At 52.6% G+C, this 7,500-nt stretch overlaps 1 long non-coding RNA gene across 1 annotated transcript in view; it reads left to right on the top strand.

The window, feature by feature from the left end:
* LOC138854950 (uncharacterized) overlaps positions 1 to 7,500 on the top strand; it is a 109,190-nt gene that overhangs the window by 54,588 nt on the left and 47,102 nt on the right. The window lies entirely within an intron of this gene.

Here is a 7,500-nt window from a genome sequence, read left to right as displayed (position 1 = left end):
CTTCAGACCAAGGCTCCACACGGGGCTAGATGAGCTTCAGGCCAAGGCTCCACAAGGGGCTAGATGAGCTTCAGGCCAAGGCTCCACAAGGGGCTAGGTGAGCTTCAGGCCAAGGCTTCACACGGGGCTAGGTAAGCTTCAGGCCAAGGCTCCACACGGGGCTAGGTAAGCTTCAGGCCAAGGCTCCACACGGGGCTAGGTAAACTTCAGGCCAGGCTCCACACGGGGCTAGGTAAGCTTCAGGCCAAGACTCCACACGGGGCTAGGTAAGCTTCAGGCCAAGGCTCCACACGGGGCTAGGTAAGCTTCAGGCCAAGGTTCTACACGGTGCTAGGTAAGCTTCAGGCCAAGGTTCCACACGGGGCTAGGTAAGCTTAAGGCCAAGGCTCCAAACGGGGCTAGATGAGCTTCAGGCCAAGGCTCCACAAGGGGCTAGATGAGCTTCAAGCCAAGGCTCCACACGGGGCTAGGTGAGCTTCAGGCCAAGGCTCCACACGGGGCTAGGTGAGCTTCAGGCCAAGGCTCCACACGGGGCTAGGTAAGCTTTAGGCCAAGGCTCCACACGGGGCTAGGTAAGCTTCAGGCCAAGGCTCCACACGGGGCTAGGTAAGCTTTAGGCCAAGGCTCCACACGGGGCTAGGTAAGCTTCAGGCCAAGGCTTCATACGGGGCTAGGTGAGCTTCAGGCCAAGGTTCCACACGGGGCTAGGTGAGCTTCAGGCCAAGGCTCCACACGGGGCTAGGTGAGATTCAGGCCAAGGCTCCACACGGGGCTAGGTAAGCTTCAGGCCAAGGCTCCACACGGGGCTAGGTGAGCTTCAGGCCAAGGCTCCACACGGGGCTAGGTGAGCTTCAGGCCAAGGCTCCACACGGGGCTAGGTGAGCTTCAGGCCAAGGCTCCACACGGGGCTAGGTGAGCTTCAGGCCAAGGCTCCACACGGGGCTAGGTGAGCTTCAGGCCAAGGCTCCACACGGGGCTAGGTGAGCTTCAGGCCAAGGCTCCACACGGGGTGGTGAGCTTCAGGCCAGGCTCCACACGGGGCTAGGTAAGCTTCAGGCCAAGGTTGCACACGGGGCTAGGTGAGCTTCAGGCAAAGGCTCCACACGGGGCTAGGTGAGCTTCAGGCCAAGGCTCCACACGGGGCTAGGTGAGCTTCAGGCCAAGGCTCCACACGGGGCTAGGTGAGCTTCAGGCCAAGGCTCCACAAGGGGCTAGATGAGCTTCAGGCCAAGGCTCCACACGGGGCTAGATGAGCTTCAGGCCAAGGCTCCACAAGGGGCTAGATGAGCTTCAGGCCAAGGCTCCACACGGGGCTAGGTGAGCTTCAGGCCAAGGCTCCACACGGGGCTAGATGAGCTTCAGGCCAAGGCTTCACACGAGGCTAGGTGAGCTTGAGGCCAAGGCTTCACACGGGGCTAGATGAGCTTCAGGTCAAGGATTCACACGAGGCTAGGTGAGCTTCAGGCCAAGGCTTCACACGGGGCTAGGTGAGCTTCAGGCCAAGGCTTCACACGGAGCTAGGTGAGCTTCAGGCCAAGGCTTCACACGGGGCTAGGTGAGCTTCAGGCCAAGGCTTCAAACGGGGCTAGGTGAGCTTCAGGCCAAGGCTTCACACGGAGCTATGTGAGCTTCAGGCCAAGGCTTCACACGGAGCTAGGTGAGCTTCAGGCCAAGGCTTCAAACGGGGCTAGGTGAGCTTCAGGCCAAGGCTTCACACGGAGCTAGGTGAGCTTCAGGCCAAGGCTTCACACGGGGCTAGGCGAGCTTCAGGCCAAGGCTTCACAGTTGTGCCGGGTTAAAGTTCAGAGGGTGACAAAACACGGTCAGACTGTCAAATGGAGCACATGAGGTGTCAAATGTTGCACATGAGGTGTCAAATGTTGCACATGAGGTGTCAAATGTTGCACATGAGGTGTCAAATGTTGCACATGAGGTGTCAAATGTTGCACACGAGGTGTCAAATGTTGCACATGAGGTGTCAAATGTTGCACATGAGGTGTCAAATGTTGCACATGAGGTGTCAAATGTTGCACACGAGGTGTCAAATGTTGCACATGAGGTGTCAAATGTTGCACATGGGGTGTCAAATGTTGCACATGAGGTGTCAAATGTTGCACATGAGGTGTCAAATGTTGCACACGAGGTGTCAAATGTTGCACATGAGGTGTCAAATGTTGCACATGAGGTGTCAAATGTTGCACACGAGGTGTCAAATGTTGCACATGAGGTGTCAAATGTTGCACATGAGGTGTCAAATGTTGCACATGAGGTGTCAAATGTTGCACACGAGGTGTCAAATGTTGCACATGAGGTGTCAAATGTTGCACATGAGGTGTCAAATGTTGCACACGAAGTGTCAAATGTTGCACATGAGGTGTCAAATGTTGCACATGAGGTGTCAAATGTTGCACACGAGGTGTCAAATGTTGCACATGAGGTGTCAAATGTTGCACACGAGGTGTCAAATGTTGCACACGAGGTGTCAAATGTTGCACATGAGGTGTCAATTGTTGCACACGACGTGTCCAATGTTGCACACGAGGTGTCAAATGTTGCACATGAGGTGTCAAATGTTGCACACGAAGTGTCAAATGTTGCACATGAGGTGTCAAATGTTGCACATGAGGTGTCAAATGTTGCACACGAGGTGTCAAATGTTGCACACGAGGTGTCAAATGTTGCACACGAGGTGTCAAATGTTGCACACGAGGTGTCAAATGTTGCACACGAGGTGTCAAATGTTGCACACGAGGTGTCAAATGTTGCACACGAGGTGTCAAATGTTGCACACGAGGTGTCAAATGTTGCACACGAGGTGTCAAATGTTGCACATGAGGTGTCAAATGTTGCACATGAGGTGTCAAATCATATTTGGTATGATATAAAGTAATTTGAAGTCAAGACAAAACAAACTTGGTGTCAGATCCAGCCAAACTTGGTGCCAAGGAGCACATGGTGTCAAGGAACACTTGGTGCCAAGGAACGCTTTGTGTCAAGGAGCACTTAGTGTCAAGGAACACTTGGTGTCAAGGAACGCTTGGTGTCAAGGAGCACTTAGTGTCAAGGAACACTTGGTGTCAAGGAGCACTTAGTGTCAAGGAACACTTGGTGTCAAGGAATGCTTGGTGTCAAGGAGCACTTAGTGTCAAGGAACGCTTGGTGTCAAGGAGCACTTAGTGTCAAGGAACACTTGGTGTCAAGGAACGCTTGGTGTCAAGGAGCATTTGGTGTCAAGGAACGCTTGGTGTCAAGGAGCACTTAGTGTCAAGGAACACTTGGTGTCAAGGAACGCTTGGTGTCAAGGAGCACTTAGTGTCAAGGAACACTTGGTGTCAAGGAACGCTTGGTGTCAAGGAACGCTTGGTGTCAAGGAACACTTAGTGTCAAATCATCCGGCCGCTGGTGTCAAGACAGGTGGCACTCCGCAGTCACTCAGTGCCGAGATGACGAGTCCCAAATTGTTTTCAATGTGATCGTTATGACCCCCCACCTGGTGACCCCAGTGAGGTCACGTGATTCACCCCACACCCCACCTGGTGACCCCAGTGAGGTCACGGGGTTTACCCCCACACCCCACCTGGTGACCCCAGTGGGGTCACGGGATTCACCCCACACCTCACCTGGTGACCGCAGTGGGGTCATGGACCCCCGTGACCCCACCTCCACACCTCTGATGATACAAGAGTTCCACAGATTATGCCAATGTGTATGTGTGTGTGTGTGTGTGTGTGTACTCACCCATTTGTGGTTGCAGGAGTCGAGTCATAGCTCGTAGTCCCGTCACTTCATCTTAAAATTATGTATGGTTCCTGCCTCCACTACGTGTGTGTGTGTGTGTGTGTGTGTGTGTGTGTGTGTGTGTGTGTGTGTGTGTGTGTGTGTGTGTGTGTGTGTGTGTGTGTGTGTGTGTGTGTGTGTGTGCTGGACTTCACAGCAAAACGAAGGAACTAGAACGGAAAGAAGTTATTTTTGCTACCCATCAGACTAACGCGAGCGGAGTACTCCACTTTGCAGGACGCTAAACCACTTTGTCGTACGTTAAACCACTTTGTCGTACGTTAAACCACTTTGCAGGACACAAAGTAACTTTGTAGAGCACATTCACTGTGTTGTACATTCTTGCTCTCTTTGTTGCCTGGGCAGACGAAGATTTTCATTAGGAAATACCAGATATAACGTAGGCTTAGAGAGTATTTGACTGCGTTATGCTACACAACCATGAAAGATTTTCTACCAGATTCTCAGCCCGGCGCAGTGTTTTAATTTACAGCAAAGGTGTGTACGCCTTTGAGTTCGTTATACTTTGTCATGATAGCATTTGTGTGGAGGGAGCGAAAGTGGGGTGGGGGGGGCAGTGTAACGTTGTATCAGAATTTAGAAAGGGCATCTTTGCCTGTGTCCTGATTGTACCGTGGCTGGAACAGTATAAAAGCAACCCTCACATAGGAGAGAGAGGGGCTTACGACGACGTTTCGGTCCGACTTGGACTGTTTACAAAGTCGCGGTTGATTTCTGGCTCTTGATAATGATCCGATATGGATCGAATCTGGATAAATGGTTCAGAGAACCGACAGGTTGATCAATTAAACGCATGTGTAAAATTAGGGCATCTTTATTGTGGAATCCACACAGTGGCTTCATCAGTCCAATATAAAGAAAACTGGTTGAAGATCAGAAGTTTGATGTAATCAGTCCCTCAGTCTTGAAAATAATACAGCATATGCGCAAAGAGGCGGCTTATGTACTGTAGACAGGTGGACTTGTTCAAGGTGACACCGTCTACTACTGCTTCACCTCACCTGTCTACAGTATATAAGCCACTTTTTCGTGCATGTGTTGTATTATTTTCAAGATTGATGGACTGATTACACGGTGGCCCATGACCTGATGGCAAAGCTCTCGCTTCACACGCTGAATTTCCGGGTTCAATTCCCGGCGAGGGTAGAAACATTGGTGTGTTTCCTTACACCGGTTGTCCATGTTCACCCATCAGTAAAAATGAGTACCTGGGTGTTAGTTGACTAAATAACAAAAAAAAGGCACAATACCATGACTGGAACGATACACAGATAACCCGCACATAGAAGAGAGGAGCTTACCACGACGTTTCGGTCCAAGTTGGACCGGTGTGGGTCGCATCCTAGGACAAAATTAGCCTAATTTGTGGGAAATACTCTGCATAACAAGCAGCTTTCTATATAGTAGTATGTTATTGATGTCAGCTAGGACTGTATACCTTGTACATGTAGAAATTAAGGTGTTATTATTATTATCATCGACTCCAGACTGAGGGACTGATTTCCTCAAGCTCCTTTTGATCTTCACCATTCTTCTCTGTATTGAACTGACGAAGCCACTGTGTGGAGAAACGTGTCCACGATAAAGATACCCAAGTGTTGCACATGGTCTGGAACAATGTGGTCAGTCCTTCAGCCTAGAGGAGAGTTCAGCTCCATGGTCTGGAACAAGGTGGTCAGTCCCTCAGCCTGGAGGAGAGTTCAGCTCCATGGTCTGGAACAAGGTGGTCAGTCCCTCAGCCTGGAGGAGAGTTCAGCTCCATGGTCTGGAACAAGGTGGTCAGTCCCTCAGCCTGGAGGAGAGTTCAGCTCCATGGTCTGGAACAAGGTGGTCAGTCCCTCAGCCTGGAGGAGAGTTCAGCTCCATGGTCTGGAACAAGGTGGTCAGTCCCTCAGCCTGGAGGAGAGTTCAGCTCCATGGTCTGGAACAAGGTGGTCAGTCTCTCAGCCTGGAGGAGAGTTCAGCTCCATGGTCTGGAACAAGGTGGTCAGTCCCTCAGCCTGGAGGAGAGTTCAGCTCCATGGTCTGGAACAAGGTGGTCAGTCCCTCAGCCTGGAGGAGAGTTCAGCTCCATGGTCTGGAACAAGGTGGTCAGTCCCTCAGCCTGGAGGAGAGTTCAGCTCCATGGTCTGGAACAAGGTGGTCAGTCTCTCAGCCTGGAGGAGAGTTCAGCTCCATGGTCTGGAACAAGGTGGTCAGTCCCTCAGCCTGGAGGAGAGTTCAACTCCATGGTCTGGAACAAGGTGGTCAGTCCCTCAGCCTGGAGGAGAGTTCAGCTCCATGGTCTGGAACAAGGTGGTCAGTCTCTCAGCCTGGAGGAGAGTTCAGCTCCATGGTCTGGAACAAGGTGGTCAGTCCCTCAGCCTGGAGGAGAGTTCAGCTCCATGGTCTGGAACAAGGTGGTCAGTCCCTCAGCCTGGAGGAGAGTTCAGCTCCATGGTCTGGAACAAGGTGGTCAGTCCCTCAGCCTGGAGGAGAGTTCAGCTCCATGGTCTGGAACAAGGTGGTCATTCCCTCAGCCTGGAGGAGAGTTCAGCTCCATGGTCTGGAACAAGGTGGTCAGTCCCTCAGCCTGGAGGAGAGTTCAGCTCCATGGTCTGGAACAAGGTGGTCAGTCCCTCAGCCTGGAGGAGAGTTCAGCTCCATGGTCTGGAACAAGGTGGTCAGTCCCTCAGCCTGGAGGAGAGTTCAGCTCCATGGTCTGGAACAAGGTGGTCATTCCCTCAGCCTGGAGGAGAGTTCAGCTCCATGGTCTGGAACAAGGTGTTCAGTCCCTCAGCCTGGAGGAGAGTTCAGCTCCATGGTCTGGAACAAGGTGGTCAGTCACTCAGCCTGGAGGAGAGTTCAGCTCCATGGTCTGGAACAAGGTGGTCAGTCACTCAGCCTGGAGGAGAGTTCAGCTCCATGGTCTGGAACAAGGTGGTCAGTCCCTCAGCCTGGAGGAGAGTTCAGCTCCATGGTCTGGAACAAGGTGGTCAGTCCATCAGCCTGGAGGAGAGTTCAGCTCCATGGTCTGGAACAAGGTGGTCATTCCCTCAGCCTGGAGGAGAGTTCAGCTCCATGGTCTGGAACAAGGTGGTCAGTCACTCAGCCTGGAGGAGAGTTCAGCTCCATGGTCTGGAACAAGGTGGTCAGTCCCTCAGCCTGGAGGAGAGTTCAGCTCCATGGTCTGGAACAAGGTGGTCAGTCCCTCAGCCTGGAGGAGAGTTCAGCTCCATGGTCTGGAACAAGGTGGTCAGTCCCTCAGCCTGGAGGAGAGTTCAGCTCCATGGTCTGGAACAAGGTGGTCAGTCCCTCAGCCTGGAGGAGAGTTCAGCTCCATGGTCTGGAACAAGGTGGTCAGTCCCTCAGCCTGGAGGAGAGTTCAGCTCCATGGTCTGGAACAAGGTGGTCAGTCCCTCAGCCTGGAGGAGAGTTCAGCTCCATGGTCTGGAACAAGGTGGTCAGTCCCTCAGCCTGGAGGAGAGTTCAGCTCCATGGTCTGGAACAAGGTGGTCAGTCCCTCAGCCTGGAGGAGAGTTCAGCTCCATGGTCTGGAACAAGGTGGTCAGTCCCTTAGCCTGGAGGAGAGTTCAGCTCCATGGTCTGGAACAAGGTGGTCAGTCCCTCAGCCTGGAGGAGAGTTCAGCTCCATGGTCTGGAACAAGGTGGTCAGTCCCTCAGCCTGGAGGAGAGTTCAGCTCCATGGTCTGGAACAAGGTG

The sequence above is a fragment of the Cherax quadricarinatus genome, chromosome 76 (genome assembly GCF_038502225.1).
Source record: "Cherax quadricarinatus isolate ZL_2023a chromosome 76, ASM3850222v1, whole genome shotgun sequence".
Lineage (NCBI taxonomy): Eukaryota > Metazoa > Arthropoda > Malacostraca > Decapoda > Parastacidae > Cherax > Cherax quadricarinatus.
This window is presented reverse-complemented; position numbering and strand designations above follow the sequence as displayed.